This window comes from Peromyscus californicus, unplaced genomic scaffold (assembly GCF_007827085.1).
Source record: "Peromyscus californicus insignis strain IS unplaced genomic scaffold, ASM782708v3 Scaffold_17__1_contigs__length_78620276, whole genome shotgun sequence".
Taxonomy (NCBI): Eukaryota; Metazoa; Chordata; class Mammalia; order Rodentia; family Cricetidae; genus Peromyscus; species Peromyscus californicus.
This window is the reverse complement of record NW_026294469.1, coordinates 54868543-54891506: the sequence shown is the minus strand read 5'-3', so window position 1 is coordinate 54891506 and position 22964 is coordinate 54868543.

Genomic DNA, 22964 nt, shown 5'->3' with positions numbered 1-22964 from the left:
GGCTTTGATTAGAAAAGTTTGCCTCAGTGTATTTCAACTGCAGGTCAACTGACAACATCCCCAAGTCATCAAACAGTGTATTCTAACTATGGGTTTTCTGGCATTCTCTCTTCTCATCATTCTTCATAAGAGGCTATTGAGTATTTGGAACTTTCAGGAAGTATTTATACAAGCCCCAGAGCTCACTGATTAATTGATTGTCAGCTAACAAATCAATTACAGACAGACGTGGTCTGCGGCTGAACTCAGCATGCTTTCCTGGAGCCGCTCTGCTTGTAGAATGCCCCTGTGGCATGAGAATCTGTAGTATGTTGAAAAGGCTCACTGGTGAAATGCTTTCCTGTAACCCTCCTAGAACAAGCTCAGTGTTGACACATAGGTAAGATTCCCCTTACTTATAAGAGAGTGACTTTCTGTGTTGACAGTTTGCCTGTCGGTAGAAGGTAGGGCACTCTCTGAAAGTTAGTCAGTTAATTGTCTTCCCCTTGATTTCATATTCTGAGAGGAAAATGACATGGAGAGTGTGGTGGTTTGAATAAGAATGGCCCCCATATGCTCATCTATTTGAATGCTTAGTCTTCAGGAGGGGCACAGTTTGAGAAGGATTAGTAGGTGCGGCCTTGTTGGAATAGGTGTGACCTTGTTGGAGGAAGTGTGTTACTTGCGGTGGGCTTTGAGGTTTCCAAGGCCAAGCCCAAAGTCACTCTTCCTGCTGCGTATGGGACAGGATGTAGAACTCTCAGCTACCTCTCCAGCACCATGTCTGCCTGTGCACTGCCGTGTTTTCCACTATGCTGATAATGGACTAACCCTCTGAAACTGCAAACAAACCCAAATTAAATGCTTTCTTTTCTAAGAGTTGCTTTTTGTGGTCATGGTGTCTCTTCATAGCAATAGGACACTAAGACAGAGAGTGAAGTGGTTTTCCTTCTCATGAAGTGTTGGTGTTGTGTGGAATGCTTTTAGTCACAAGGATACACAGAAACAGAGAGTTACTGAGCATAGATTTTCTTTTCTGCTGAGTCCATCACCACTTAGGGATTGACCTGACTAGGGCAATGAGGGAATTACAAAAAAGGACAGACACACAGACACACATAGAAAGACTGGGATCAGGTGGGCAATGCTCCCTTTGCTGGAGCAGTACCAACCATGCAACAACCTGTAACCTCTGGGAGTTGATAAATCTTCCCTCGCAAGGAAGGAAGAGCTACTTAGCCTCTGTAGGAGGTCTCTGTAGGAGAGCAATCATCCTAGCAGAAGAAGGGCAGTTGCTAGTTTCTTCTCACTCTGCTCAACCACTCCTAAACACTCACTCTGGGACAGGAGGAAAGCTTTGCCATTGCCTCTGAGCCCCACCCAGAGGAAGGATTTGCCAATTCCCATGGGTATGAGGCATTGATGTCCTTGACATGGCTGAGCCCATGCCAACAATAAACATTCACTCAGGACTTCATCTGCTCTTTACACGTTCACTCAAGGCTTCCTCTGCTCCTCACATTGTTCATTTGTATGTGTGTGTGTGTGTGTGTGTGTGTGCGCTTTTATATGCCACAGCACACATGTCATATCACATATGTGTAGTTCAGAGGCAGCTTCAAATGTTGGTTCCCATATTTTTTGAAAAAGATTTATAGTTGGCCATTGCTAACTGATCTGTGACCTTCCAGGAATCCTGAGGGTTTCACCTTTCATCTCACTAGGGGATCCCTGGGTTTATAAATATGCACTACCAAATCCAGCTGTATGTGGGTTCTGGGGACCCGAACTCAGGTCATCACATTTGTGCAGCAAGAACTTTATCTACTGAGCTTATCTTTCTAGTCTGTGCACATTTTCTGTACCTAGGAGCCTGGCCTATAGGATCCCTGTGTATTATCCAGTTTCACATGGCCATATGCAGCAGGAATTGTTCTATCTTGAAAATGAGAAGACAGCTAGGTTAAGCTGCCTGCCTGTGGCCCCAGGCTAGTGTCATAGGATCAGCATGAACAATGGCTGATTCCAGAACCTGGGCTATTCCTAGGTCTGCTGTATTTGAATTATAACCTTAAATTGTTTCTTCTGTCTTTTCCAAAGACAGTCTGTAGCTATGTTTCAGCCAATAACTGCTGTGGGATGGTCTGTATGTCAAATGTGTTGCTCTGATTGGTTAAAAAGTAAAACACTGATTGGCCAGTAGCCAGGCAGGAGGAAGTATAGGTGGGACGAGGAGGAGAATAATTCTGGGAGGTGGAAGGCTGAGTCAGGGAGACACTGCCAGCCACCACGATGACAAACAGCATGTGAAGATGCCGGTAAGCCACGAGCCACGTGGCAAAGTATAGATTTATAAAAATGGGTTAATTTAAGATATAAAAACAGTTAGCAAGAAGCCTGCCACGGCCATACAGTTTGTAAGCAATATAAGTCTCTGTGTTTACTTGGTCGGGTTTGAGCGGCTGTGGGACTGACAGGTGACAGAGATTTGTCCTGACTGTGGGCCAGGCAGGAAAACTCTAGCTACAAATAACCATTTCAGAATTAATCAGTGATGCAAAGGTAAATTCTGCTGTGGGAGCTGTTAAGGAGAAAGGATGCTAGAAGAGCCTTCACTCCCTGTCACCCAGAACCTCTAACCCTGTTACTGCCTTTACTATGGATTGGCCATGATGTCACTACTGAAGGTTGGGTCTGGACTGAGCTTAATCTTCCAAAGGACAGGCAGGCCCTCTTCTGTGTCATGGGTCCATCACCCCTTAGCCCATAGTCAGAAGGCCAAGGCTTCTAAATTGGATACAGGTTGGGGGTCAGGAGTGCCAAGTGCCTCCCTTACATTCTTTCCTGCTCACGTGGGTTGTTACTCTCCCTGGGCAAAGCAAATCTGCACATGTTCTGTATGAGAATGAGAATTATGTGAGATTATAAATAACATCCCCAGCCACCCCTCCCACCGCCCCCCCACACCCCCCACACCACGAGCATATTCCAGGAAAACATTTGGGAGCCTAGAGGAAGATGAGTAAGCAGAAGCAACCTTGGCCAGTTCTGGTAACTGCGAAAACAGGCGTCTCGGGCCCCACTGTGGAAGTTTAGCCCTGTGCCAGTGAGCTGCTATGAGAATCACTGTTTCAGCTTTGCTCTGAGAATATATTGTGCACATACACAAATACTCTCTTTAAAAGCAAAATAAAAGAACAATCGAATCATCTGGCTCACACGGCTGAATTATATGAAGTGTTAGAAAATCTTTGGATTGCGTTCCTAGATAGGGAGACGAGGAAGGATTGCTACACATCACCTCTTGTCTAGCCTTTCAGCTCAAGGGCCAGAGGCTGACATTCTGCCTCTTGCTGTCCTTGGGGAGTGGGGGAGGGCCAACGTTCTATGGGTGACTTCCATCCGTGAAAATGAGAAGCGGCATCCCCAAGAAGAGGTGCTCCCTGCAAAGAGACAGTCAAGACAGAGCCTAAGAGGGGCCTTCCTCTTCCTCCGTTCTCCTCCATGGCGCTCACCATCGCCTCTGGCAGACCTCTCCCAGATTACAGTAACTTCCCAGTGGGGGACAGACCACCTCCAACAATCACAACACCTCATTAAAACCCTCACTTCCAAAGCCTTCTCCCACTCAGGCTTCTGGTGGAACTGTGCCAATCCGGAAAACCATGGATAGATTTTTAATTCTATTTCCTTTCCCTCCCCCAGACTGAGAATGTCTGCTGGGGCAGCTGAGCAGCAAAGGGCTTCAAGGAGAGTTGTAATTCAGAGGCTCTAGGAACCCACAAGCGATCAGCAGAACCAGCTGTTTCCTGGGCCATGAGGACTGATCCAGATCCACAGAGAGGGTGTTGAGTCCCTCCTTTGTATAATCCTTCTTTCTGGTCACACACTGAGCTATGGCCCCTTATCTCTCTGCCTGTGTTCAGCTCTTTGCCTCTCTAGTGAACCAGTTTTCCCAGCTTCTGTTCCAGTGGTAGTCAGTTCTTTTCCTAGCCTACTACCTGTTTCTTCATATTTTTAATTGACCCACAAAAATTGTACATACTGGGACAATAATATTTTTGCACACATGTGGATACATGAGTCACAATCAATGCAGGATATTTGGGCTATCTATGATATTAAAGGTCTATCATTTCTTTGTGAGAAGAACATTGAAAGTTCTTTCTCTGAGCTACTTTGATTGGCACGGTGCAATCCTCTTAACTATGACTACTCACTCATTCCCTCCCATCTCTATCTCTGGGATTCTGTTAAGTCCTTAGTTGTAGGGTACCCTCACACCCACTCAAGCTTCTGCTGTCTGTGTTTCTTTTCCAGTGGTAGCTTGAAGCTCCTAGAGGCTCAGTTGAGAGTAAAGAATAAGATGGTAAAGCCTAGTGGGCAGGGCAGGACAGTGGCCTGGGGACTGGAGGACTGGAGGACTAGGGGACTGAGTGGCTCTAGAAGAGGTGAGACCAGCAGTGTGGAAACACTGCATCTGGTCCCCCAGCTTTGATACCTAGAACAGTGGGCCTCCCTTACTGCTGCTACAGTGATGCTAGTGATATATTGGAGGGAGCTTTTGCAGGTAGCTTCTTATAGTCTGATCCTTTTCTTTGATCATGGTGAAGATGGAGACGTTTAACAATCAGGGAAAGTGCATCCTATCCAACCAAGGCCACAATGCACCAGATAAGTTGTTTTCCTTCTCCAGTCAACACATATTTATTGGAAACATATATTGCAAAAGGCCTCTGTAAAATATCAAAAGGTGCATATAAGGTCCACTCTCCTAGCTTTGTTGTATTATTGTTTTATCGTTTGCTTTTTGAGACAGGGCCTTACTGTGAGCCCTGGCTATTCTACCGCTCACTATCAAGACTTGTTCTTAAATCTTAAACTCAGACCTGATTGGCTTACACACACTTCCCTCCCCTCTGCGTGTGTTTGAGGCTGTTGTGAAAATGTTTGTGGCCATCTATTTCCATCTGCCCTCCGAGATCTCTCAGCTCTAGGAATCTGCAAGATGGCTGCCTGTAATTATGCACACAGCCTGTGGCCGCCGCAGAGCTTGGCAAAATTGTCTGGTCACGTAGGGACAGCCTTTTAAGCTTTGGTGCCGTGAATCACCCCACTTGGCTAATTTGTTTTGAGTGATCTCTGAAGGACACATGCTGAGTGAACCAGAGCATTCCCTCTTTCTCAGGGAAACCCACAGCTTATTTGAGGCAAAACATAGGCTTCCCAGTGGGTGACTCAGGCCACCCGACAAGACAAGATGCCCATGAGGGAATGAGGACCTGTCAGTGAAATGATATTCAGAGATCTAAGGGAGATTTCTGCAGGGCCTGGGCAGTGAGCCTGCTAAAGAGCCACTTCAGATAAGAGACTGAGGCATCCAGATAGGGTGGGGGCTGATGCTGGGCTTGCCTGGAGCAGACGGTTTGCCTTCAGCCCAGGCTCTGCCACTCAAAGTGGTTGTCCTTCCCACGCCTCCACTTCCTCATCTGGAGGATGGGGCTGCTATTTCTTACCTCATGATCTTATTTTGAGAACCGACACAGAAGACGGAAGATCATTTGGCGCAGTGCTAGGACACAGTGGACAGCTAGTTACAGGTTGCCACGAGTGTTTCTGAGGTATGCTGAGTCACGAGCTCACGCTCAAGCGTAGTACCTGGAAGACAGGGAGCATCAACTTCCCAGAGCATGGAGAATGGGAGGGCCCGGCAGGAGATAGCATATCACAAACAAGATAATGGTCTTTGGGGGAACATCCAGAGCTCTGTCAGGAAAAGGCCCCTCCCTCTTCTAGAGGAATTCGGATCAGTGAAGGCTGGGAGGGGGACTTGAAATATGTTTTGTGCTCCATTCAATCCCAGGGAGGAGAAATCGCTTTCTAACATGGGATTATTTTTCTATACCAAAGTTCCTCTCATGGGAACAACAGCATCCAAGACCCACAGCCAATCCTGCTGTTTGCCTGTTATAACTCTTGACCTTGTGTTTCAGAGGAGTCAAGGCAGAGGAGAGGCCATCAGCCCCTAAACAGATGCCACGGGCCACAACTTCCTGTTTCATAGTGTTGAGGGGACACCTGTCATTGAGAAGGGACACTTTTCTACTTTTACAGGCACCTTCATTTCCAGGGAGCTCACCTGATATCACCCATGGGTGATTTCCTGTGGCTTTCATGCTACTTGGCCCACCTCGATTTATTAACTACTCACAGATTTGAGAACAAGTATTTGGTCTTTGGAGAAAGAAAATGGTTGGCATAGGAAAAAGGGACTGTTTAGTTTCGGTAGTTCAAACCACCTGCCTTCTGACCCCTCTTTGAGACTTGATTGAACGTTGCAAGTGTTTTTTGAAAGGTGTGAGAAAGACATAAAAGTCAGAGTGCCAGGGCTGTCACAGTGGTGCAACACTCCTTGGAACCATGGGTGGACATCTGTGTGTTGGGGCCAAGTGCAGGAATCTCCGGTTACTGTGGTCTTTTCCGAATGCTGGCCTTTCATGTTGGTACTGGGGGAGGGGAAGTCACATGGTCTGCCCGGATTCTTGCGGCGATTCTACTAAGCTGCACTGGTGTGCAACTGGATCACCTCACTTCACAGTTCATCTGTAAAAGAGGCATCCTAGATAGGAGGGTGAGGCTGGAGGCCCTGCTGATTGGGAACCTGACTTCTCTTCCACGCTGTGTTGTGCCTCCTCCATGGAGTGGCTGTCCACCGTGCAGCCCTTCACTCACGTATCTGACACTGATCACTTTGCCAACACTAGGGAGCAAGCCCCAGCCTAGATGGTTCAAGGAAAAACGAATACGCATCCTGGCTCTTTCCTTTTCGGGTCCAAACTTTCTTCCAGATCTTTCTTTTCCTTTCTTCCTGTCTTCTTCCTTCCTTCTTTCAAAAATTTTAACACTTGTGTGTGTATGTACACGTGTGCATATGTGCACATGTGCCATAATATGTAGAGGTCAGAGGAAAACTTGTGGAAGTCAGTTCCCTCCTCCCACCACATGGGTCCCAGGGTCATCAGTCTTAACGACAAGCTCATTTACCTGCTGAGCCACCTTGCCAGTCCAGATCTTTCTTTCTTAGTAAGCTAAAGAGGACAGAAAATGGCTGATGGAGAAACTTCTCCCCAGACCACATTGTTTGGTTGAAAATCATTACTTCGTGGTGGGTTTTCAGAAAAATAACATGGGGGGCAGAAGCAATCGTGGAAGCCCAGTGGTCATTTTCTCTACTTACCAAGTTCTTCCTGGCAGGCCTCCTCATGCTACCCAGAGTAATCCACCACTGCCTGTCTTCACAACACGACAAACTACAAAACTCTTCAGAAATTCTCATCATTACACCCTTGGCTGTTCACTTTCTCCACCAAACAAATGGAAACTAGTTCTTTAGTTTTTTCAAAACAAATATGACAGAATCTAGAGTCACCTGGGAAAAAGGAACCTCCATTGAGGAATTTCCTCCATCATGTTGGCCGGTGGGGGTGTTTAGAGGGCATTCATGATTCATGTTGTTATAGGAGGAACCAACCCACTGAGGGTGGTGTTACTCCGAGAAAGTAAGCTCAAGGATGTATAAGAAAGCAAGCTATCCTTGAAGAGCAACTCAGTAAACAGAATCTTCCATGATCTCTTCTCCCTCAATGATGAGTTGTAACTTGTAAGATGAAATAAAACCTTCTTCCCCCCACAAAAAAAATGTTCTGGGAAGTACATTGAAACACAGTGAGTCAATGTTCAGCTTACAGTGCAGAGACTAATGGTGAGGAGAACAAAAACTGTAGTCAAATCTTTTTTAAGAAGACTTATTTGTTTACTTTATGTGTGTGAATATTTCTATTCATATGCATGCATGTGCACCATGTGTGTGCATGTAATATCTCCTAGAACCGGGGTAACAGATGGTTGTGAGCTGTATGTGGATGCTGGGGATTGAATCCAGGCCCTTTGCAAAAGCAAATGTGCTCTTTACGACTGAGCCACTTCTCAAGTCCCCACAGTCAAGTCTCTGTCACATGCCAGAAATGTCCTAGGTGTTTTCAAAGCATCTTACCAGTTAATTCTCCTATAAGCTTTGGAGGAAGACATGTCTGCTGTGACCTGCTGGGTCACCTGACATGAGAATCTGAGCTTTGACCTCCGTGTTATTATTGTCACCAATAGCAACTCATTCCAGTGTGAAGAAGCTTCAGGGCCCTTAAATTAAAATAAGTGTGTGTGTGTGTGTGTGTGTGTGTGTGTGTAGGTCAGAGGACGGTGTGTGAGAGTTGGTACTTTCTTGCCCTCTTTCCACCATGTGAGTTCTGGGGATTAAATTCAGGCCACCAGGCTTACCCACTTAGAAATCTCAAAGCCCCCAGGGTCCTTTCTCATCCCCTGGAGTCTCCCAACAGAATTAGAACCATTTTCACAACTTTCCTTTTTCTATTTGATAATGTGTTAAAGAAGAGCACTGTTCTAACCGCACCTAGGCTAGTTCAGGTGATAACTCAGGCGTGAGGTGGACCCCAGGGCTCTAAGTCCGAGCCACAGGTATGCTCTGGGACCATTCCTGGAACTTCAGCAGCTTCAAATGCAGTGGGCAGCAATCAGAATCCCTGTGTCTCTCTAGCAGCACTCTTTGCCCATGACTATTTTCTTTCTTTCTTTTTTCTAGATAGCGTCTCACTATGTAGCCCTGTGGCTGGACTGGGACTCTATTTGTAGAGCATGATGGCCTTGAACCCACAGAGATTTGCTTACTTCTGTGTCCTGAGTGCTGAGATTAAAGATGTGTGCCACAATGCTCCCATGATAAAAATTTCTTGGATGGTATCAGAGTTTAGGGTATTGTATAGATAGATATCAAGAACAGATGTAAAACTTTTGAAGGGCATACTGTCTTCACTATCATTCTATACAGGGACAGAGAGGAAATAGGTATTAGAAGCAGAGGAGAAAACAAACAAACAAATAAATAAAACAAGCTCAAAACTTAACTATCAAAAGCTCTGGCCTAGAAGCAGTAATTTTGAGTTCTAATTCCATGTTTCAACTAACTTGTGATGTGATCTTTCTGAGTATGACTGGAGTTGGGATGGTTCTGAATTTAAAATAACAATGCCCACCTTGAAGAATTGCTTCTTTACACTCAGCACATTGAGGAACTGGACTCAGAAGACCTGGATACATCCAAACATGGCCTAAAAGAGTGCTATTTTTTTTTCTAGCAGCCCCTGGAAAACAGGATGGAGATAAGATGGTTTACAATACTACGACCAGCCGACATCCCCACAGCTCTGGCCTGGGCTGTGTACCATCAAGGAAGGGACGTGTGGAGTAGGCAGCAAGACACTGAAGCTGGAGTTGACAGACTGTAAGGGAGGGTAGGTTTTTTACTGTAACAAAGAAGGGTGTCACTCACATCGCTCCCAGTCCCCACCTATCTTCATTAGGGTTACTATTGCTGTGATGAAACACCATGACCAAAAGCCACTTGGAGAGGAAAAGGGGTTATTTCACTCACAGTTCATCATCAAAAGCAGTGAGGGCAGGAACTCAAACAGGACAGGAACCGGGAGGCAGGAGCTGATGCAGAGGCCATGGAGGGGCGCTGCTTACTGGCTTGCTCCTCATCGTTTGCTCAGCCTGTGATCAATAAATTAAGAAAATGCTGTCCAGGGGCCCTAGGGAGGCATTTTTCTCAGTTGAGGCTCCCTCCTCCTCTCTGATGATTGCAACTTGTGACATAAAACCAGCCAGTGCCCCACCCTAGGTACATGTGTTCCTGGTTCTAATGCTGGAAGGCCAAACCAGGTTGAGAACCCTTCACAATGGGTTTGGGCGGATCACTGGCCATTGGCTGTATCCCCACAGAGGTCCCATGCTGTTGTATACTAATGGCCTGACAGGTTCTCGATCTAAAAGGAACTTGTCTTTCCCGCCCTACACCCAGCCATGGAAGACTGGGCAACTGCCCTTTCTCTTTGCTCCACCTAGACCTGTTCACAGCTTCTAGAATTCTCTGGGTAACCTCCCATCCTATATACCAGGGCCACAACATTCGTTCATATCACTTCTTGTCCTACACTTCTTGTCATATCACACTTGTTCCACAGTTTGAACCCCTCAATCGATTTTCCTCTTGAGCCTTGTGATCAGCAGGACACAGAGGAAATATAACATGAGCCACATGTCACGCTTTAATTTGCTATCAGCCTTACTTTTTTTTTTTTTTAAGTAGAAAAGAAGCAAGTGAAAATCTGAACAAACTGTGTTGAATCAAATATATATATCTAAAGCGTTGTCCATGTAAAAATGTAACCAGAGATGGCATGGGTTTTTCCATGCTGAGTCCTTGAGATCTTGTAGATGCTCCACATCCCTCACTTTGGACCGACCTCACTGTGTGTGCTCAGTTGCCAGAGTCTCAGACTACCTAGCACAGCTCTGTGTAGTTCAGCACTGGAGAACCTTTCAAAGTCGTTCCATGACAAACCCTACACTCCTACTGTCTAAGAGAGGTTTCAAACTGCTCTTTACAACTCAGTCTTTGACCCCCCCTTCCCACAACCCCTGTACAGACACATCCTGTATTCCTACCAAAACAAACTTCTAGTGGGGCCCAGCCTATACCAGACTTGATACCGTGTCTTTCACACATCTTATTATTTTTTTTAATTGTCTTTTTTTAAAACTTTCTTTTATGTGCATTGGTGTGAAGGTGTCAGATCCCTTGGAACTGGAGGAGTTACAGACAGTTGTGAGCTGCCATATGAATGTTGGGAATTGAACCCCGGTCCTCTGGAAGAACAACTAGTGTTTTTAACCACTGAGCCATCTCTCCACCCCCTACCCCCACCCCCCACCCCGAGCATCTTATTCATTAGCCTCCACTGGGCTTACCAACTCCCTGTAGCTGCCTCCCTACCCCAGTCAATGAGAGGTGTGGGGTAGGCTGAATTCTGTCTTCTAAGACAGGCATGTACGACTCCCTACAACATGCCAGTATGTCATATTCCATGGCAAAGGGACTCCGTACATGCCCAAGGCAAGGTGCTTCATTTGGGGAGATAATTCTAGATTGTGAGTAGGGCCATTGTCATCATGTGTTCTAATAAATAGAAGGACAGAGGCCAAGAAAGAGATACAAGAAAGAAAATGGGAAATGAGGCCAAAAGTTCTGTAGCTCTGTTTAGAGATGGAGCCAGGAGCCATGGATGACAAGCAGCTTTCTGAAACTGAGTCTTCTCCAGTGTCTGCCGGAGGAACTGGCCCTGCGATGCCTTGAGTTTAGTCCCATGGGACTGGTTCAGACTATTGGCTTGTAGAACTGTAAACTAACCATTTTCTTTAATCATCTGCTAAGTTGCTTGTAGCTTGTTTCATTGTTATATACTTTTAGTAGTTCTTTGAGAGTTTTATACAATGTGTTTTGAACATAGTCACTCCTTCCTCCAAGCTCTTTCCAGATCCACTATCTTCTTTCCCACCTAACTCCATGTCCCTTTTTTCTATCAAGGCCACTCTTGCTGTCTAATGGTCTTGAATATGTGGTCCTCTACTGGAGAGTGGTTAACTCACAGGACTACACATTCTTAGGGAAAACTAACTTCCCTCCCCCTGCAGCTCACAATTGCCAAGGAGTGGAACTTCTTGTCCCTCTCTCCTCTCCATGATGTTTTGATCTGGCTTGCACGAGACTTGTGCATATTATCACAACCACTGTGCACTCATATGCAAAGCTCCTTTGCTGTGTTCAGAGACACCTTTTCCCTGCAGCTGTCACACTCTTTCTACTCCCTCTTCTGCAATGACTCCCGAGCCTTTGGAAGAGGGGGTACGATATAAATGTTCTATTTCGGGCTGAGCATTCTGAAGTCTCTTTTCTCTCTGCACCTTGGCCAGCTGCTGGTCTCTGTTAATCATCAACTGCCAATAACCTCTGGTGAGGGTTGAGAGAAACATTAATCTATGAGTATGGTAAGTCATTAGGAGTTGTGTAGTCAGACTTTCCTTTGGGCTGCCAGCTCACAAATAATAACATGAGACTTATTATTAATTATGAAAGCTTGGCCTTTAGTTCAGGCTTATTCCCAACTAGCTTGTGTAACTCAAATGAATCTGTTTCTATTAATCTATGTTCTGCCATGTGGCTTGGTTACCTCTCCTCTGTACCATATGTCTGACTTCCTCAGTGTCTTGCTGGCATCTCTTGCACACATAGATATATCCCGAGTGCCTCTCTCTCCCCGGAAGTCCCGTCTCTTCTCTCCTGCCTAACTATTGGCCATTCAGCTCTTTATCAAACCAACCACAGTGACCCATTTCCACACAGTGTAAACAAATATTCCGCAACAGAGTTAGTTTATACTATGCCTATTTAGCAGAATAAAAGCAGTCGTTTCTCCCTAGTTATTATTCCCCCTGCTAGGGTCTTTGACTTGTCTACACATGTTTTTCCCCAGTAATGGTGCCAGCTATGGGTTGCATTTTGTGGAGTGGGCCTGAAGTCTAATCAGAAAGCAGTTGGTTACTCCCATGACGGTTGTGACATTGTTGCATTAGAGAGCATGTCTTGCTGGGCCAGTCATTGTTGTAGCTCTAGGGGTTCACAGCTGGGTAAGATTGGTGATTACTTTTCTCCTCTAGAGGCAAGTATAACACTTTCCAGTACCATGAAAACTCCCGGTTGAAACTTGTTACAGCCACAGAAGAAGACAGGAGACTTCCTCTCCCTAGCCCCCACATCCCTGACCTCTTGCAGATAGCACTGAATTGAGCTTGATTACTTTTCTTGATTTTTTTTTCTCTCTCTACTCGATTTCTATATTAGGGGCTCAGTTTCTATATTCGTTTGTTTTTCTGGTGGCTGTGAAAAACACAACTGACCAAAGCAACTCAACGAAAAAAGGGTTTGTTTTGTTCTTTTGTTTATTTGAGCTCCAATGCATCATGGCAGGGAAGGCATGGCACCCAGAGCGCAGGGGTGGCGGCCATATTGTATGTATGGCCAGGAAGCAGAGATGGGTGGACGCTGATGCTCAGCTGATTCCTCCCTTCTCTCTTTTTATTGCCACACACATTCAGTGTGGTTCTTCTCTCCTGTTAAACACCACTGGAAGAACCCTAAAGATATATCCCCTGGGTGCTTCCAGATCCAGTCAAGTTGAGAATGAAGACTAGCCATTAGTTTCCGTCTCATTCATTTGAGTTACGACAACACTCAGTGGTGCTTAGCATCTGCTCAACCTTCATCACTTCCCCTAAAGAATGAATGAAGGCAGGGAAAAGTATGGCTTGCCTGCCTTAAGTGGGAGAAGAGCTGGTACTACCACGTCAATCAAGGCAAGCCACACCTGCACATCAGCATCACCGAGAAAAGACAGAGCAGCCTGTGCTACCAGCAGCAGGTGAGCAGGGGGGACACAGCAGGAAGGCTGGGGGGTGCGGACCAGAGCTGAGGGCCTGCGCGGTTGCACAGGCCAGGCCCATGGGACCTGCTTCAGACTTTGAGACCAGAAGCATAGAGCTTGTGGGCTGTTTTGGATTTGTGAAAGCTTGGAAAATAAACAGAGTTCTAAGAAAAATATTTTCATTGATCCTGAGGTCACTCCAGGACAGCAGATAGATAAGGTGGTTGCTGAACTGAACCTTGAAAACAAAGGCAGCAAGACAAGGAGAAACATCAAGGGGGCCGATCAGACCAAGATGGGGGGTTGCTGAGGGAGACAGGATCCAGAAGATGGACACGAGGCAAAGAAGGCAGATAAATGGGAGCAGAGATAAAAGGCAGGCTTGCAGAAAGCCTTACGCCGTCCTGGGAATCAGAAACAGGTGATAAGAGCACCAAGGCAGATGGGTGGACGATTAAAGGATTTCTCAAACTCATCTCCATGGGCATCAGGAACCAGCTCCTCAGTGTGTGTGTGTGGAAGCGGCAGCTCTGGGCATGGCTGCACACTGTGAACAGCCTGTTTCTACCTACACGATGCCTGAGGAAAAGGGCATCTTCCCCAACCCTACAGGACAGCAGCAGATGCCTCCAGAGATCACCAAATCTCCACTGCTAATGAAATTGTTCCCCAGTCAATAACCAGTGATTTGAAGAAAGAAGTTCGGGGGGGGGGGCAATACTTTAAGGAAAAGTAGCAGAAAGAAAAGATCAGAAAAAAAAAAAAACAGTGAAACTTGGACCTAGATGATTCAAGAATATCTGACTACATGAGGGAATAACAGCTAAGATGATCAATGATGGAAAATGGGCAGAGAGACAACAGACAAAGAGAGAAAAAGACCCCAGTGGATATGAGGAACCACTGTCCAAAAGGTGACACCAGCTTGAGACAGGATCTATTTGAGAGTGGGTCACTTGGAGGGTTCAATGATGGGTTACTGACATACAGGGTCGGGGCCCATTAGTCTTGCTTCAGTATGTGAAGATGCTAGAGCCAAATCCACGTCAGACTGCCTATGCACAACTTTCAGGCTCATTATAATTATTCTGCAGATAAATGTTGCAACTGAAAGACGCTTCCAAAGGGCTCACTTTCTGATTAATGATCATCGCGACGTTCACCAGAGGTTTGAAACTGAGTAAACATCTCAGAGAGGCGCACTCAGGTCTAAACATCTCTGAGGCAGAAAGAAGGTAAACACATCCCTGATGGTGCACGCAAAGACGGATGCACACCGCCGAGTGGAATAAACCAAGTCAGATTATTTTATCTGGCATTCCTTTGGAATTCTGCACTGTTGGTAGAGACGAGGACAGGAGGGGCCGATCGTGTGGACCTCAAACCATCCACGGCAGAGTTGGGGATGTGCGTTCTTGAGGCCGGGCTTGGGGGTTAGAGAGAGGAGAGAGAGAAGAAAGGAGAGAAAGGTGTGTGTGTGTGTGTGTGTGTGTGTGTGTGTGTGTGTGTGTGTGTGTGCGTGTGTGCGTGTGTGCGTGTGTGCGTGTGTGTGTTAGTTTTGGTTCTGATTGCTCACCCTCCTTTGTGAATTTCCAAGTATCAGTTTCTAAGCTGAAGAGATTTCACAGGAGTCCACCAGACTCCGAAATGTTCAAGACATTTTGTCTACAACATATCTGTCCTGGCTGCTTTTATAAGCTCTGTTCTCCAGAGAGAGTTCTAGATCTGACAAAGACTTTTTTCTTTTAGGTCAAGGATGGGACTGGAAGGCTCCTTTGCCAAAGCACCTGTAGTTCAAGTGCATTGAAACCTGATCTCCATTCTCCAGCAGCCAGTAAGTATCCTGAAGTCAATCAGGCTGCCTGTCTCCAAGGGCCAGATGCAGCTCAGCTTTTCTTTAAAGAGAGGTCAGCTAGGACACAGAGGTAAGAAATGAACCAGGCCAGGTGGATGACACAAAGCCACAGAAAGAGGATCAGATCCTGAGGGTTATGGCTACAGTATTGGACATCTTCCCCAGGCAAGCAGAGAGAGTATGAGCAAGCTCCCCCTAGGCTCCCTTTTCCAGGAAGTAGTTGAGAGTGCGGTTGCGATCATAGTGTGTACAACCCACATCATATTTACAATTCTAGGCCTCAGGCATTTGATTAAACCACTGCTTCAGTTTTTTTTTTAAACTTCTAACATTCAGGAAATAATAGAGCCACAGACATAAGATTGCAGCAGGAATTAAATGAGGCAATACTTAGAAAACACACAGAACCCTGTCTCCACCACCGAGTCCCCCAGAGCTATTTGCTGTTACTGTTCTTTGTGTCAAATTCTTCTACAAATAGCATCCCTTATTAACAGCTTGAGGGAACACAGCATTCTCGGCACTGTCGTGAATAGGCCTCCATCTTGTTAAGAAAAGAGTTTGATATTCCACTAGACAACTTCAACACAAGACTTTTCTGCACAGTATGAACTATGTTTTAAAAGATTATCTCAGTTTGTTTGAAGGTTTAGAGACAGAACCTTGTGTATGTTAGGCAAGTGCTATACCAGTGGGCATTATCCACAGGCCTCTTTTCTACTTTTCATAGCGAGACACTGAGTTCCCAGGTTGGCCTTGAACTCAGGTAGTAGCCCAAGCTGGCCTTGAACTTGCAACCTCCTGGCTCAGCCTTCACAGTAGTTGGGATTCCAAACCTGAGCCAAGAGTCCCATCGTCTGTATTTCCTTTAAGCACAAGTGCTCTTCTGGAAGACAGTGAACTCCTTACCCTATTGCAAACTCTCTAGGTGTCTTCCAATCCGAAGACTGGATGAAGCTGAGAGATGGAGCAGGTGGACAGCATGCATGAGGCCAGAGGTTTACTCCTCCCCCCACACAAAAAAAAGCTCAACAGAAAATAATACAAAAATCACTAGTGGGTAAATTTGAAAAGAGTGTCCTAAGGCCAGGGCTGTAGCTCAGAGGTAGAACTCCTGCCCAACCATGTGTGATGTTCTAGGTTCAATCCCTGCTACTGGAGACATTGGGAATGGAGCTGGTCATAGATGGGTTAAGCTAGTCATTTCCCAAACCGCGATTTGATCTGAAATATACAGAACTCAGGCAGACAGAGCTCAGAAGCACAGCTATTCTCAAAGGGGAAGTATTACATTCTATTTTCTAGTAACTGTTGTTGTGCTTGACTTACTCAGGGCCATAGTCATTCCGTGTGATCTGATAAAGCATAGTATTAATGACATCAGTGTCAATTCTGCTACTTAGATTAGGCAGTCCTGTGACAGGGTGTCTCTGTTCATAGCCAGATATTTGACAAAGCAAATTTCTTATGGGAAGCAAATTAGTTGAGGCGGATGGGCTGAGAAACATGATTAAGATGATACTATGCTTCATTTATGATCACTGGCACCACAGGCTTGATATGTACCCTCATTTAGTCTTTTCAACAATGCTATGTGCTGGACAGTGTTGTTTTATTTATGGATAAACTGAGTCTCAGGAGGTTTAAGCAAGGTGATCAGGGTAACACAGGGAGTAGGATGCATATCTGAGTTGTAGGTCAAGGGTCTTTCCATCCATGATGCCATTTCTCTAAGCCATGTTTTTTTGTTTTTAATAAAGGGAGATAAGATCAACTCCATATCTAGAAGAAAACAACATTTTTATTTTGTAGTAAATATGCAGACTGTGCTTGTATGACTTTTTAAAATTTTTTCCTTTCTTTTTTTTAATTTTATAATTTAATTTAATTTTACATATCAGTCACAGATTCCCCTGTCCGCCCTCCTCCCGCCCCCTCCTTTCCCCAGCCCACCCCCCATTCCCATCTCCTCCAGGGCAAGGACTCCCCTGGGGATTCAGCTTAGCCTGGTAGATTCGGGTCGAGGCAGGTCCAGTCCCCTCCTCCCAGGCTGAGCAAAGTGTCCCTGCATAAGCCCCAGGTTCCAAACAGCCAGCTCATGCACTACTGGTATGACTTTTATAGTTCACCCCCTGTGTGTGTGTCTATGTAGGTGTATGTTCACATATGTGTGTGAATGCCTTTGGAGACTAGAAGAAGACATAAGATTCCTTGGAACTGGAGTTACAGATGATGGTGAGCCACCTGATGTGGGTGCTTGGATTTCAAACTCTGGTCCTCACAATTGAATAACAAGCCTTCTTAACTGCTGAGCCATCTCTCCAGCCCCTATAGCTATCTTTATTCTACTATAAAAGATGTCTTGGTGGGCTAGTAGTGTAGCTCAGTGGTAGTAGACTTGCATAGTATGAACAAGGTCCTGGGTTCAATCCTCAGAAACATGGGGGGTGATATATCAGCTCAGTTTGGTTTGAAGTGGATTCTCATGTAGCCTGTGCTGGCCTTGAACTTGTCTTAGAGCCAAGGGTGACCTTGAATGTCTGACCCTCCAGCCCCTCTCTACCTTCTCCATGCTGGGATTTCAGGTGTGTGCAACAGTGATTGTTTTTTGCAGTGTGAAGGATCAAACCTGGGACTTGATGCATACTAGACAAGCACTCTACTAATAGGGTTATTCCCCCAACCCCTCAGATAAGAAAACTTTAGGTCAGTGCTCTTATTAGCTGTCAAATTGACTGGATACTTTGAGAATCTTGTAGGGCTCAGGAAGTGTTAAATATTTCTTTCATGAGTGAAAGAACACAAAGGATCTGTAAGAACAAAGCAGAGATGTTGGGATTGGCATGGCAGAGCCTGGGGTGGCGTTAATGCAGTTTTCTAGAAAACAGTGTCTTTACAGCCTGTCTTTGCTGGTGGCTCCTTGTTCCTCCTTGTTTATACTTACAGGGGAGCATGATAAAGGGTCACCCTCATCCTAGTGATTAGTGGAGAAAAGATTTGCAGACCGGAGCAGTAAGAGCACACTTCTCCAATCCTGACACTTCTCCAGCCCAGACTCCTAGGTCTGATCCTACAGATCGGACAAACTAAAGAGATCGCTGACTGCCATCTCTGTAAGGAGGGCTTCCTGTGCGAGAAACTTGGGGCTCCTAGACACGAGACTGTACAGAGTATATATGCATGCATATGAACGTGTGTGTGTGTGTGTGTGTGTGTGTGTGTGTGTGTGTGTACGTGTGTGTGTGTGTGTGTGTGTGCACAGATACATTCAAGAACAAGCATGACACCAGAATCACATGAATTCTGTTCTTTATATTCTAAAGACCAAGGTGTAACTGGTTTCTCTTTTTTGAAGTGTCTACTAATTATTTTTTTTTTCTAGTGGCTTAACTCATCTTTTTAACATTTTACTTCAAAATTGGCCGGCAATTGGTTCCATCATGGACAGGGAAGCTGGTATTTCTTCCTAGTTTTGGAGAAGATTCCAGTGCTAGAGCTTCAGCAAACCTTCAGAGTCTGTGCAAGTTAAAACCAAGGCTGGCTTAGATGAAGGTAATGAACACACCCTGGACCAGGGCTTCAGTATTAAATGTTCTAGCTGTTCTTGCCTCAAGCGATCCCTCACAATGGCGTGTAGACAAGAAAACTTTTACACTTTTAGGGTGTAACCCCAATTCTCTAAGCAGACCTGGCTGCATGTCAATCAAGACTGAAACTAAAAGATAGCTCTTAAGGCAATGTGCTTGTTCTAGGGACACCTCATCCTATGGCAATTGATCACAGTACACAGTGAACTTTACTTAGTTTTATTCTGTCTTGTTTCTGTGAAAGAGCCTTCACCTTATCGTTAGGTCATTCTGTCCACATTTCAGGGAGGCCAGTGTGTGTGTGTGTGTGTGTGTGTGTGTGTGTGTGTGTGTGTGTGTGTGATCCCTCATTTTTTAATTAAAATTTATTACTACTTTATGTGTGGGTGGAGTTCAGTAGACAACTTTATGGAGTAGATTCTCTTCTTCTACCTTTACATGGGTTCTGGAGAACAAACTTGGGTCTCCAGGCTTAAATAGCAAGTGCCTTTATCCCATGAGCCATCTCTCCAGCCCTGCCATTTTCTTGAAAAAGCAAATTTACAAGTTTTTGTTTCCTTGACTCTTTCAACTGGTCATGTAAACATCCTGATTTGACATCCGAAGGTCCAAGAGCTGACTTGTGGTCTAATGTAGTGCAGGGCGCTCTGCAGTTAGAGTCTGTCAGTCCACATCTGTCCAGTTTCATTTTCAGTCTCCCGGGTTTTCCTTTGCCTGAACTGCTCTAGAGTATGCAGGCACAGAATAAGTATGCACACACATCTGTCCAGAAGTGGCGATCTATCTTCTGTGGGAAAGTATCTTTGTTAGCAACTTCACTTTTCTAATTCTGTGTTAGCTTTGTCCCCATAAGATGTCGGGATTCTGGAAAACTGACTACCAAGGCATCCTTTGAGAGTGTGTGCTCCGCCTAACTTCTTTTTCCTTTGCTTTTAGAGTGCTGGCCTCTAGTCTACAGCCAGTTACTTCATGGGCTCCCAGGAAGCTCTCAGCCTTGCTGCTAAGATACCTGTTCCTCCCAGGCCCTGACCTACAGCACACAGTGTACTCTCAAGCTCCCTCCCAGCCCAGGCCCCTAGGATATGGTAAATTGTATAACTCTCCCCTCTCTGGCTTGTTTCAGGGAAGCTGACAGGTCTGGATGGGAAAACACTGCCAATGCGCACTGGAAGGAACAGCCACAGCCTCCTCCCAGGTATGTGAGGTCCCTTTCATTAATCTCTGCGAAACTCCTGTGGAAGAGACTATGGGCAAGTTCTCTCACGCTAGCTCTTTGCAGACGAGGGGAGATAGGGCAGATCAATGGGGGCAGACCTAAGTTGTACAGGGTGGTGGAGAGAGTATGAATCTGAGGAGAGAAAAACCTAAAACCCCTGAGGTTCCTGCCACTTGCAAACGCAGTTCTGGAGACATCCATGCAGGCTGCTGCCTGCACAGAGGCAGGCTTGATCTTGGCGGGACTGGTCAACTTTTCACGGACTGGTATCCGTACATGGCCATCCATGTGCTCCTTCCGCTTAGCGCAGCACACCAAGCTGGAAGGATTTCAGTCCCTCGAAAAACAGAGGGTTTGAAAGGTCTCAGCAATAGCTCTTCTCTTGCAGAAATGTTCAGACCACATACCATGACATTCTTCCCTAGGGATATGGACTGTTTGCTTGGCTGGCATCTCCTCAGGGCCCTCATCCTCACAGATGCTTAGTGTAGGGGCCACAGAGATGGTGGCTGACACCAGTTTAGTGCTCACAACTGATGGGGTTCGGCTTTCACCCTTGGCTTTCTCTTTGTTTGTTGTTACTGTCGTTTTGATTTCTAGATTTGAGACAGAATTTCACTCTGCAGTTCAGGCTACCCTGGAATTGACTATATAGTCCAGGCTGCCTTCAAACTCTCCACCTTTCTGTCTCCGCCACCCAGGTTCAGGGATTACAGGTGTGCACCACCATATCTGGCTGTTTTTGTTTTTTCATCATTCATTACTTTCCTTGAAAAGCGGCTCGCCTACACACATGTCTTAGTAAGTCATCTATTGAATACAGCAGATGACTAATCTCCCACATCATGGTCTACTGCTTGTAGAACAACAACTGTGATGCAACGGTGAAAATCTAAAATGAATAAAGACGAGAAAGAAAACAAACCAAGTTATCAAAACAGAGGCATTGGTAAGAAAATAAAATGTAAACCCTTATCTGCAGCTTGGTCCTCTTCCTTCCAAGATGGTATCCAACACCTCTATGACACAGTTTAAATCCATCCAGTGTATTCTACTCTCCAGGATGGCTTTACTTTTCATGTGCTTATCAAGGTCTCACCTTAAGAAACCAAATAGCTGCTGCAAGTAGGCTCCTATATATCTAGAAAGCAAAAAACTAAAAACTAAAAATCTGTCTGTGCAATGACTAATTTGTGCTAAAGATGATGCCCAGATGCTAACATTAATGCCCAGAGAGCTCTCAAGAGATGCTTTACATGACTCACTTCATCTGAATACCCTTGGAGATGTACTCCTGCAACTCCCCAGTATATAGACAAGAAAATGTGGTTTTTAGAATGTTAGCCGGGACCACTCACCTACAAACCATTACTTAAGTTTGAATCCAGGTAGTGATCCCATGAAAGTCACTCTCAAATTCCAAAGGATGTGAGAATGTCCACTGAATGACCAGCTGAAAATGAACTTGTGTCTGTGTAGGAGCAGCACCAATGGATTTTACCATCCAGGGTGCCTCATGCTCTTCGTTTCTATGAATGTTTCATAGAAAAAAAAAACAAAACTAATGTAATGAGCATGATGTGTAGGGTTGGTATTGTGAAGATCAAATAAAATCATATGTGGTGATATTTTGTGTACCCTAATAAAATTTGCCTGAAGATCAGAGAACAGAACAAACCACTAGTTTAAACATAGAGGCCAGGCAGTGGTGGCACACCCCTTTAATCCTAGCACTCGGGAGGCAGAGATCCGTTTGGATCTCTGTGAGTTCAATCCCACCCTAGACTACATGAGATTGACTCATTCTAGGAGAGAAACAGAGCCAGGCAGTGGTGTCACACACCTTTAATCCCAGTACTTGGGAAGCACATATGCCTTTAATGGCTGGTAGAAAAGATATATAAGGTGTGAGGAGACAGGAACTAGAAGCCTTTTCAGCTGAGGAAGCTCATTCACCTAGAGGCCTATCAGCTGAGGCTTTTTCAGGCTGAGGAGTCCCAGAGGTAAGACGTGGCAGTGGCTTTGTTCCTTTGTCTCTCTGATCTTTCAGCATTTACTCTAATATCTGGTTTCTTTTTTTTTTTTTTTTTTTTTTTTTTATTAAAAGACCTTTTAGAAATTTGAACAGCACAGTCATGGCCATAGAAAACCTTGGAGGAATACAAAATTTTCAACAGAGGAATAAGGATGTCACTGTTATAAAAATGGCAGTGTACAGGTGCTATGTGTGACATGTCTTAGCAGACCAGACTATTGTGTAACTCAAAATACCTATTTATCTCACCAGTGGGCACACCTGTAGCTTGTGAATGAGCTACCTTCTCCTAGGCCTGAGCTACAGAACTGATCAATATTAGTAATTCCACATTTAACGTCTTGTTTTTCTGACTTATTTTTGGGCCACAGCTTTCTTGGTCTTGTGGTTTACATTTCTGTTATGACTTTTTCTTTGACAAGAACTGATTGTGTTGTGGTGAACAGGGCATCATGAACTAACAGGTGATAGTCCCGTAATTTGCATGTCGTCTTCCATGCACTTCATGTGACTTCCCTGATCGCTAAGATACATGGACCCCGGGTGTGTTCAATGATTTCCCCCAAGGTATTTTCAGCTCTGACGTTGTGTGCTGCAAGGAAAAGGTTAGGGAAGCAGACAAACATCTTGGCAGGCAGACAGACAGGGAAAGACAGACCGCAAACTCCTAGAACTTCTTCATCACCTAGAATCAAGATCCCCTCCCCTCCATGGGTAAGAACCCCCGTTCTGGCTGACCTGGGTTTCTCTCAGTTTGCTTGAAGCCATAAGCCTGTCAACCACCCCTCCCCCTTTTAAACTGACTAGTCGGAAAAGATGGGAGGAAGACCAGGACTCCCACCCCCACCCCCACCCCCGGCTTCTTAGAGCGTTCTGAGAATCTGCACTTGTGGGGAGT